Source organism: Schistocerca serialis, chromosome 2 (assembly GCF_023864345.2).
Source record: "Schistocerca serialis cubense isolate TAMUIC-IGC-003099 chromosome 2, iqSchSeri2.2, whole genome shotgun sequence".
Classification (NCBI taxonomy): domain Eukaryota; kingdom Metazoa; phylum Arthropoda; class Insecta; order Orthoptera; family Acrididae; genus Schistocerca; species Schistocerca serialis.
In genome coordinates, this window is record NC_064639.1 from 407,722,953 (window position 1) to 407,734,576 (window position 11,624).

The 11,624-nt window shown below is 43.4% G+C and overlaps 1 non-coding gene across 1 annotated transcript; it reads left to right on the plus strand.

Moving 5' to 3' along the window:
• The first annotated feature begins 11,208 nt into the window (after positions 1-11,208).
• Trnag-gcc (transfer RNA glycine (anticodon GCC)) lies at positions 11,209-11,279 on the plus strand. Its single transcript has one exon. It is a non-coding gene; the product is annotated as a tRNA-Gly (tRNA).
• Positions 11,280-11,624: the final 345 nt, after the last annotated feature.

Genomic DNA, 11,624 nt, shown 5'->3' on the forward strand with positions numbered 1-11,624 from the left:
ACGACAATGTACAAATCACGACCAGACGCATACGTTTTCCACAACGCGATACTTGGGACAACACAGATTCAAATATTGATATGGAAACAGATGAACATACAGACAGAGATGAAAACCATTGCAAGTAGCATACACATGGAATTTAGAAATAAGTTTGTAATAGGATATAAAACAACTAATTTTGTTGTTGTACAACGTAAAACGAGTAATGTTTTAGTTCTTTTGATCACTGCGGAATTAATCTCGGGTGAACAGCCTGATATGAGTGTGTATAGGACACAATATTTCGGCAATCGACCACGTTGCCATCATTAGGTGCGCTGATGTACAAGTAAACGCCATCTCTGAAAATTATTTCCAGCAGTTAGTTCATGAGCCCACGCGAATAGTAAACGGTTGTGAAAACACACTTGACCTCTTAGCAACAAATAATCCTTAGTTATTACGTGCATTATAACCGATTCAGGAATTAGTGAAGACAGGGTTGTCGTAGCGAGATTCAATATGGTAATCCCCATATCCACGAAAAATAAGCGAAAAATATACCTATTCGAAAAAGCTGATAAAAATTCACTTGACGCCTTCCCCAGAGACAACCTCCACTTATTCCAAATTAATAATATAAGTGTAGAGCAGATGTGGTTTAAATTCAAAGAAATAGTATCGGCAGCAATTGAGAGATTTATGCCAAATAAATTAACAAACGACGGAACTGATCCTCCTTGGTACACAAAACGGGTTAGAACACTGTTGCAGAAACAACGAAATAAATATTCCAAATGTAAACAAACGCAAAATCCCCAAGATGGCGATCTTTTACAGAATCTCGAAATTTAGCGCGGACTTCAATGCAAGATGCTTATAACAGTTTCCACAACAACTTTGTCTCGAAACCTGGCAGAAAATCCAAAGAGATTCTGGACTTATGTGAAGTATGTTAACGGCAATGGAGATACTATCGAAGACAGTGCTGCCAAAGCACAGCCTTCCGAAATGCCTTCACAAAAGAAGATGAAGTAAATATTCCAGAATTCGAATCGAGAACAGCTGACAACATGTTTAACGTAGAGGTAAATATGCTCGGAGTAGCGAAGCAACTTAAAACACTTAATAAAAGCAAGTCTTATGGTCCATAATGTATACCAATTAGCTTCCTTTCGGAGTATGCCGATGCATTAGCTCTATACTTAACAATCATATACAACCGTTCGCTCGACTAAAGATCCGTAGCCAAAGACTGGAAAGTTGCACAGGTCACACAACTATTCGAGAAGGTAGTAGGAGTAATTCACTAAATTACACGCCCATATCGTTAACGTCGAAATGCAGCAGGATTTTGGAACATATATCGTGTTCGAACATTATGAATTACCTCGAAGAAAACGGTCTATTAACACACAGTCAACAAGGGATTAGAAAACGTCGTTTCTGTGAAACAGAACTAGCTCTTTATTCACATGAAGTGTTGAGTGGTACTGACAAGGGATTTCAGATCCATTATGTATTTTTGGATTTCCGGAAGGCTTTTGACACTGTACCACACAAGCGGCTCGTAGGGAAATTGCGTGCCTATGGAATATCGTCTCAGTTATGTGACTGGATTTGTGATTTCCTGTCAGAGAGGTCACAGTTCGTAGCAATTGACGGAAAGTCATCGAATAAAACAGAAGTGATTTTTGGCGTTCCCCAGGGTAGTGTTACAGGCCCTTTGCTGTTCCTTATCTATATAAACGACTTGGAAGGCAATCTGAGCAGTCGTCTTCGGTTGTTTGCAGGTGACTCTGTCGTTTATCGACTAATAAAGTCATCAGAAGATCAAAACAAACTGCAAAATGATTTAGAAAAAAATCTGAATGGTGCGAAAAGTGGCAGTTGACCCTAAATAACGAAAAGTGTGAGGTCATCCAGATAGTGCTAAAAGGAACGCGTTAAACTTCGCTTACACGATAAATCAGTCTAATCTAAAAGCCGTAAATTCAACTAAATACCTACATATTACAATTACGAACAACTTAAATTGGAAGGAACACACAGAAAATGTTGTGGGGAAGGCTAACCAAAGACTGCTTTTTATTGGCAGGACACTTAGAAAACGTAACAGACCTTCTAAGGAGACTATCACCACTACCCTTGTCCGTCCTCTTTTAGAATACTGCTGCACGGTGTGGGATCCTTACCAGGTAGGACTGACGGAGTACATCGAAAAAGTTCAAAGAAAGGCAGCCCGTTTTGTATTATCGCGAAATATGGGAGAGAGTGTCACAGAAAAGATACAGGATTTGGGCTGGACATCATTAAAAGAAAGGCGTTTTTCGTTGCGACGGAATCTTCTCACGAAATTCCAGTCACCAAGTTTCTCCTTCGAATGCGAAAATATTTTGTTGACACCGACCTACAAAGGAAGGAACGATCACCACGATAAAATAAGGGAAATCAGAGGTCGTACGGAAAGATATAGGTGTTCATTCTTTCCGCGCATTATTCGAGATTGGAATAATAGGAGAATTGTGAAGGTGGTTCGGTGAACCCTCCGCCAGGCACTTAAATGTGATTTGCAGAGTATCCATGTAGATGTAGATGTAATAATGGAGGAAATACGTAACAGAGAAAAAATCATGGAATTCACAGACTGTAAGATCAATCAATGAATAACCAACTGAAATACCAAGCGACAGAGGAGAACGAATGATGTCGAAGGTTGGCGTAGGAAAATTAACTCCTCAATAAATCAAAAACATCCGAATGTGTATTTCCTGATAAATATGATGGAGAAGGAACAGTAAATGCTATATCTGAAATTAATAAAAATATCTCGTTAGCGTGCCGCTTCAAACAAGACAAAAAAGTTGCATAGGTCTTGACAATAGGTAAAGACACAATATAAGAATACATAACGACTCGAGGTATTTACGATGTTTTAAATCTCTGGCTGTCTTACAAAAAAAAATTGAGTGAGAAATTGAAATCCATAAAATAACACTAGAAGTTTAATCGTTTTATGCAGTAATATTGTAGAAAGAAAAAAAGGTAAAAGTCCAAAAATTGGAAAGAATATTTACGCATGCCTATGTTCTATGGTCATAGTCAGACCTAAGACGGGATAAAATGTGAAGCGATGTTATCATACACGGCCCAGTCACATTAATTTGACCACCGACTCTGTTCGACGTCAGTGTGCGATAACCACCCATAGACGGCAGTTGGTAGCCCTGGCAGTTGAGAGAGTACAAAGTGTGTCGGGGGACGGGGAAAACAGCACAGTCGTTGTTACAATGCGGAAACGGAGCGATTTATCTGACGTCCAAAAGGGCATTATATCCGATTTTGGGCCGTGGGTAAAAGCATTACCTAAGTATGTAAAATGCTCGCTTGTCGCCGAGGTTAAAGTACACCGTACATGGTAAAATGGCGCTATCGAAAACCGGCGCTAAGGCGATTGTGATGCACCGTAGGCAGTAGACGATAGGGATGAACTACGGTTGCGGAGATGTGCACGGGCGGACAGTCACGCAACTGTGGAGCAACTGGTCTCCCGGATGAACGAAGGGGCTACCAGCTGTGTCTCCAGAACGACTGTTTAGCAAACGTTGCTGCGTATGGGCCTCCGCAGCTGCACGTGGTTCATTGGCTCTGAATAGTGGAATTTGTACGCCAATACCGAACCCTGACGTACACTGTGTGGCGACACGTACCCTTTTCAGATAAATCACGTTTAATGCTCTATCGGACAGATGGCCGTTGGCGTGTAGGCCGTGAAATCTCTGAAAGCAAAGGGCCCAGACCGGAGGAGGGAGCGTCATGGTCTGGAGAATGTTTCCGTGACATTTCCTGGGTGGTCTTGTCATTCTGGAAGGCACAGCGGATCGATGCAACTATCCACCTCTATATTCAGTTTGCTTTTTCTAAGCGCGAAGGCGCCTACCAACAGGAAAATGCAACGTGTGGCAAAGCTCGCAGCGTAAGTGAATGGTTCGAGGAGCACCAGTATGATTGTACTGTATTCCTCTAGTCACGAGGCTCTCCGGCTTAAAACCCAATCGCGAATCTGCGGGACCTCATCGATCGGGCTGTACTCGTCATGGATCGCCAACCAAGAGAAACTTAGCGCAGCCACAGCACGGGAGCCGGCATGGTTCCACATCCCTGTTGAAGCCGTCCAGAAACTCACGGACTCTCATCCTCCTCGTCTCGCAGCGGTCTGCACTGCGAGAGAGTGTTAGTCGGGCTACTGACAGGTAGTCACATTAATGTGGCTGGAGAGTGTAAAATGCTCCGCAGAGCTTCCGCCACTGTTGCAGCTTCCTCGTCCGAAACACCATACTGGCGTCACGGGTCGCAAAGCGTAAGGTCGGAAAGTCTACGACAACGGCTATTGCACAATAAGTTGTGTTGAGAAATAATTATTAAGAAAAAAAATCGATACTCTGCGCCATTTCCAAGTTAATTAGCACTGAAATTAGCCAATCAGGCCCATGGGCGTGTAAATTCAAGTGGCTCGCCAGAGATACGGGGTTGCCAAACGTGTCATTCGTTTTGTTTCCTAAAACCGAAAAAGAGAACAATATAAAAATTAGATGGGGGTCGGTAGTAAGGATCTAACCCGAACCAAAGGCTGAGCAGTCTCGTGAGCTGTCATCTACACTATCAAAATAATTGAACACTAATTGTATCTCGCTTCCCGCGCCCGGGTTCCTGGGTTCGATTCCCGGCGGGGTCAGGAATTTTCTCTGCCTCGTGATGACTGGGTGTTGTGTGTTGTCCTTAGGTTAGTTAGGTTTAAGTAGTTCTAAGTTCTAGGGGACCGATGACCATAGATGTTAAGTCCCATAGTGCTCAGAGCCATTTAATTGTATCTGGCGGGTCGCTTGACTTTGTGGGCGAAACACCGTTACTGGCAACCATCAATGCTAATTAACTTGAAAATGGAGCCTGGTATCGAATTTTTTTCTTTACAATTAGTTCTCAGCAGTTTCGGGGCGCACTCAGCCTCGTGACGCCAATTGAGGAGCTACTTGACCTAACAGTAGCGGCTCCGGTCAAGGAAAACCATCATAACGACCGGGAGAGCGGTGTGCTGGACCACATGCACATCCTATCCGCATCCTCAGCTGAGGATAACACGGCAGTCTGATGGTTCCTATGGGCCACTTGTGGGCTGAAGACGGAGTGCTTTTCAACCTACCCTGCACACCCTTACAAGATTTTCAGACTGTTTCTGGCCACCCTGCGTAAGAAACACACACGAACAGTCTCTAACTAATTCAGCGCATGGTGTATGACACTGCTAGACGTGCAACGAATTCATAAAGTGCGCCTGTATAACAGTTGTAGTGTTCTTCTGAGAAAAGGGCTCTGCTTCCACACATATACAACCTGCAGACTTGAGACACTATCGACGAGAGCAGACTTACAAATAGCCGGCAAGAGTGGCCGAGCGGTTCTAGGCGCTACAGTCTGGAGCCGAGCGACCGCTACGGTTGCAGGTTCGAATCCTGCCTCGGGCATGGATGTGTGTGATGTCCTTAGGTTAGTTACGTTTAAGTAGTTCTAAGTTCTAGGGGACTGATGACCACAGTAGTTAAGTCCCATAGTGCTCAGAGCCATTTAGACTTAGCCGGCCGCGGTGGTCTAACGGTTCTAGGCGCGCAGTATGGAACCGCGCGACTGCTACGGCCGCAGGTTCGAATCCTGCCTCGGGCATGGATGTGTGTGATGTCCTTAGGTTAGTTAGGTTCAAGTAGTTCTAAGTTCTAGGGGACTGATGACCACAGTAGTTAAGTCCCATAGTGCTCAGAGCCATTTGAACCATTTGAACCATTTAGACTTACAAATAACATATAAGCTGATCTTGTAACATAGTGTCCTATTTAAACACAGTAAAAAAAGCAAAGGAAACCAAGTAGGAATTTGTGGAGGGAATCAAAATACAGGAAGGAAATAAAAATTTTGATGTTTGCTGAAAACACTGTAATTCTGTCAGGGACAGCAAAGGAAAATCACGAGCAGTTGAAAAGAGTTTACAAGAAGAACACAAAAAAAGTTAAACGAGATTAATGGAAGGCAGTCGAATTAATGCAGGCTATGCTGAAGGTATTAGGTGAGATACTAAATGTAATCTATGAGTTTCGCGGTTTGTCTAGAAAAATAGGTAGGAACTTAATAAAGTTACATAGTATCTTCAAAACAGCTTCAAAATCAACTACAAGAAAAGGAAAACGAGGGTGGTGCAGTCGAATTAATGCAGAATAAGCTGAAAGTATTACACTGAAGCACACCAAAGAAACTGGTAAACGCACGCATTTTCAAACAGAGGGATACGTAAACTGGCAGAACACGGCGTTGTGGTCGGCAACGTCTATATAAGGCAACAAGTGTCTGGCGCAGTTATTACATCGGTTACTGTCCTTACAACGGCAGGTTATCAAGATTTAAGTGAGTTAGAATGTGGTGTTACAGTGGGCGCACTATTGATGAAACACAGCATCTCCACCGGCCGGAGTGGCCGTGCGGTTCTAGGCGCTACAGTCTGGAGCCGAGCGACCGCTACGGTCGCAGGTTCGAATCCTGCATCGGGCATGGATGTTTGTGATGTCCTTAGGTTAGTTAGGTTTAAGTAGTTCTAAGTTCTAGGCGACTGATGATCTCAGAAGTTAAGTCACATAGTGCTCAGAGCCATTTTGAACAGCATCTCCGAGGCAGCGACGAAGTGGGGATTTTCACGTACGACCATTTCACGAGTGTACCCTGAATATCAGGAATCCGGTAAAACATGAAATGTCCGACATCGCCGGGGCCGGGAAAACGTCCTGCAAGAACGGGACCAACGACGACTGAAGAGATCGTTTAACGTGACAGCGGTGCAACCCATTCGGAAATTGTTCCAGATTTCAGACCTGAGCCATCAACAACTGTCAGAGTGCGAATCATTTAACGAAACATGATCGATATGGGCTTTCGGAGCCGAAGGCCCACTCGTGTACCTTGATGACAGCACGGCACAATGTTTTACACCTCGCCTGGGCCCGTTAGCACCAACATTGGGCTGTCGATGACTGGAAACACGTTGTCTGATCGGACGAGTCGTGTTCCAAATCGTATAGAGCGGATGGACGTGCACGGATGTGGAGACAACCGCATGAATCCATGGACCGTGCTTGTGAGCAGGGGACTGTTCCAGTTGGTGGAGGCTCTGTAATGGGGTGTGGCGTGTGTAGTTGGAGTGATATGGGACCCCTGATACTTCCAGATACGACTCTGACAGGTGACACGTACGTAAGCATTCTCTGTGATTCCGGCCATTCATGTCCATTGTGCATTCCGACGGACTTGGGCAATTCCGGCAGGACAACACAATATCTCACACGCCCAGAATTGCTACAGAGTGGCTACAGGAACACTCTCCCGAGTTTAAACACTTCCGCTGGCCACCAAACTCCCCAAACATGAACTTTATTGTGAATATATGAGATGCCTCGCAACGTGCTGCTCAGAAGAGATCTCCACTCCCTTGTACTCTTACGGATTTATGGACAGCCGTGCAGGATTCATGGTGTCAATTCCCTCCAGCACCACTTCAGACATTAATCGAGTCGATGCCACGTCGTGTTGTGGTACTTTTGTGTGCTCGCAGGGGCCCTACATGATATTAGGCAGGTGTACCAGTTTCTTTGGCTCTTCTGTGTAGATGAGACTCTAAATGTGGTGGATGAGTTTTGCTGTTTGTGCAGAAAGTAAATTAAACTTGTGTACCACCTTTGCGGAACAAGAGTGGCGCAACGTCGGAAGGGAGTACATGTTGTTGGTTTCTTTAAAAAAATGGTTCAAATGGCTCTGAGCACTATGGGACTCAACTGCTGTGGTCATAAGTCCCCTAGAACTTAGAACTACGTAAACCTAACTAACCTAAGGACAGCACACAACACCCAGCCATCACGAGGCAGAGAAAATCCCTGACCCCGCCGGGAATCGAACCCGGGAACCCGGGCGTGGGAAGCGAGAACGCTACGCACGACCACGAGATGCGGGCGTTGGTTTCTTTACGACACAGTTCTGCTGCGGTACGGATAATCCGTAGGGTGCAGACGTGCAGTTTAAAAGACGCGGCAAGGGCAAACGTAATCCAAAGCTGTAATACACAGGACAGTACGATTCTTGTTGAGTAAAATGTCTACATCGGACGCAAATTCACCGTGAAATTTTAGAGGTATATGGATCAAATGCAGTGTCACAACCAGCCGTACTGAAATGGTGTCAACAATTTGATCAAAACCACACAGACGTGTGTGATGCTTATCAGGAAGTCCAAAGCGGCAAGCTGAAAGAACATATGGGAGGAAATAAATTTTTGAACAATGACGACGTTCACACTGCGGTTCTCGGAAGGCTCCGTAACAAGGAGCAGATTTCTATCGTGGAGGAATTGAATGACTGCTAGAAGGTCCCGATCGTTGTTGAGAGAAACTTGCTGACTATACTAAAAGATAGTATCATGAACCTGTGTCACTTTGAAGTGTAGTGCAGCGTTTAATGAAAGATCTTGGCCAGCCGTAATAATGTGTAGCGTACTTTTTGAGTGATGACGACTAAAGCAAAAGGGATATAAAACGCAAACTACATAGCTGTTGCACAAATGTACTCTCGAAAAAGAGGAATTTGTCAATAGCTTGTTCAAATTTATGTGTTAGGAAGTATTGTCTGAAGTATTTATCGGGATTGTAGCGTGGAGTAAAACGTGGACGATAAGCAGCTCAACTTTTGAAATGTGGTGTTACTGAAGAATGCTGAAGATTAGATGGCTAGATCGCGTAACTACTGAGGTACTAAATCAAATTGGAGAAAAGAAATTCATGGCACAGCTTGAGTAAAGGAAGTCACCGGTTGATAGGAGACACATCCTGAGGCATCAAAGAATAGTTAGTTTGGTAATGGATGGAAGTGTAGGGGTCCGAAATGGATGTAGCTGCAGTAGTCATTAGGAGATCGAAGAGGCTTGTACAGGACAGACTAGTTCGGAGAAATCCATGAGACAAGCCTTCATACTAAAGACTATAACAACATCAGTAAAGACCCATCGATTATCATGTTCTACTACCATCGAGCGCAATGAAAAGCCTAATTTATTGCTGCCACTTTCGATGATCACAAACCACCATCAGTCGTGTGAAGTTCTTCAGTCATCATATTTCCGTGGATGCATAAATTATATTCAACAACACTCTACATAACTGCAAAAACGCGAACTAAACAAAGAAATCTGACACGTGATGAAATTTAGATTATTTGTGTCGGGTTCTGATGGACGATTATAGTTTATGGACTACTATAATTTATTATGACTGATGATTAGCACGTTTGTAATCAACTACGGTAGCTGATGTGGTAGCAATATCTAATCCAAAGATGCACACAAAACGCAAAGAATTCACAATTTACATTACTCCACCGCTACGCTCAGAAGCGGCTATCGTTTGGAATTGTAACCGTATCACGTACATGGCCACATATGTAATGATTGTCAGTCACGCTAAATCGGTACAGGTCCTTCACTAATCACATGCAGTGTAAGATGGTAATCTCAATCTGATTTTCCTAAGTTGTCGATGTTCATGTCAGAGAGAAAGCAACTCATGTTAAACAGTCTTTGGCCTTATTGTGGCACAGTCTTTGCCTCTGCGCAGTATGATTTATTCTTAGTTGAAACGTGGGAAGTGATGGGCTTATTCAGTAGTGCGGTGTTGACGTATGATTGTATTTGTTAGATGAACAAAGATTTATTGTAAAGGACGGCGAGGATGAGTATGATATGTATATTGGAGGGCGAAGAGAATATAAATTTTGAATAATGTTGTTGCTTTTGAAGAGAAGAAGATGAGGTAAGACTGCGGCACTGCGCAACTAATTTGTTAGAGCAATTTTTGTCAGCTAGTTAACTCGCTGAGAGAAGAGCCACCGTACTTCCCTGAATCATGCAGTAAGATACCAACTGATAAGCTGTTTGGTTTTTTATAGGAATTCTCTGTTAACATTGTATCCTTTTCAAATCATTGTTCACTTTGATAACCATGGTGTTGTACAGATCAGTGTTATGTGTGAAGATCACGCGAAGCTTTACTCTGTCTTTTTGAATACATACTTCATTCTAAAATCGTTGCTTTGAAATTTCACAGGAATTCTACTTTCCCCATTTCACTGTTTTAAGCATTACTACATTGCATCATGTGGTACGTAACAGTTTGGATATTTATTTAGAAATAGGTAACTAGCTTAGCCGCTGTTTGCTGTTACGCTTTCGAGAAATCTCCAACAATGTCGTCAAGAGGCAACGTAAGTGGAAATTATCTGGCCGATGACTGTTTTACTTCAGTTGTGCATTTAATATAAAGACAAGATGTATTGAGATCAGTTACAGTTCAGTTCAAATTAGGTTCTGTTCAATCAAAGATTAGCGTACGACTTTAAGTTGGGTAACAGTTTTCGACTACATAGTTTTGGTAATACATACCGGTAGATTTTTTTATAGAGTGGGGGGTAAATTTGGGTTAAATTTCATAAAGAAACACATAGTAGGGAGGTTACAACAGGAGATGACGGCACCATGTTTTCCAAGTTGATTCCTGTAGCACGGAAGCGACACGTCTCCAATCATGGATACACAATAAAACTATCCAGTACTCTCCGCATGTTCTGGCAGGTTTTACAAGGGAATATAAAAAGACGTCTTCTTTCTCTTCCCCACCTTTTTTTTCTCTCTCATTCATGCATGCTTCGTGAAGAAATTATATAATTACAGCAAAAAATAGAAGTAATAACGTTGAGAATACACATTAATGTGGGGACAATAAGGAGTCTTCGTAATGACTTACGTGCTACATAGGAAGAGCGAAGATGACTTGTTTGATACGAATAGATACAACCGGGCGAGGTAATACAGTAACTAACGGATGGAGCTCGTATTCGAGATTAGGGTGTTCAACTCTTCTCCCCGTTACTATCATTTAGGTTTCCTGCAGTATAAGAATGACGAGGTTGTTTCTTTTAAGTAGCTGCGTCCGATTTACTCTCTCCTGCCGGTCCAACGCTGCTTGTTCTCGCTGTCGATGATGTGTTTAAACACAAGCACACGTTATATGAACAATCAAGAAATTATCAATGAAATGAATAAACGTTCTTCACTTCCATATAAGGTGATAAGGATCTCAATGATCGTAAGCATCGGTGGTTCAGTGGTAGAATGCTCGCCTGCCACGCGGGCGGCCCGGGTTCGATTCCCGGCCGATGCATCATTTTTTAACAGACGAAGAAGGTGAGCCTGAGTAGAGTAGACATGCGTTTGTGCCCATAAATAATAAAATACGAAATGAATTTCCGTGTTATGGTGCGCCATATCACACGGGCCGGGACTCTGCACATACGTGGGAAGTCAACGACCTCTCGAGTGCTGGTAGTTATTCCCCTGGCGACAGATGCCACGCAAACGCCATCTAGTCGTTACTGCTCTCTGCCAGCTGCGCGTGATAAACTGTTCCTACAGAATCCGTTAGAATGCGTCACAAGGAGACGGTGACTGCGTATCGCTCTTCCCAGCCCCGGGAACACGTGAGTAGCATGTCATTCAACAGCTTCTA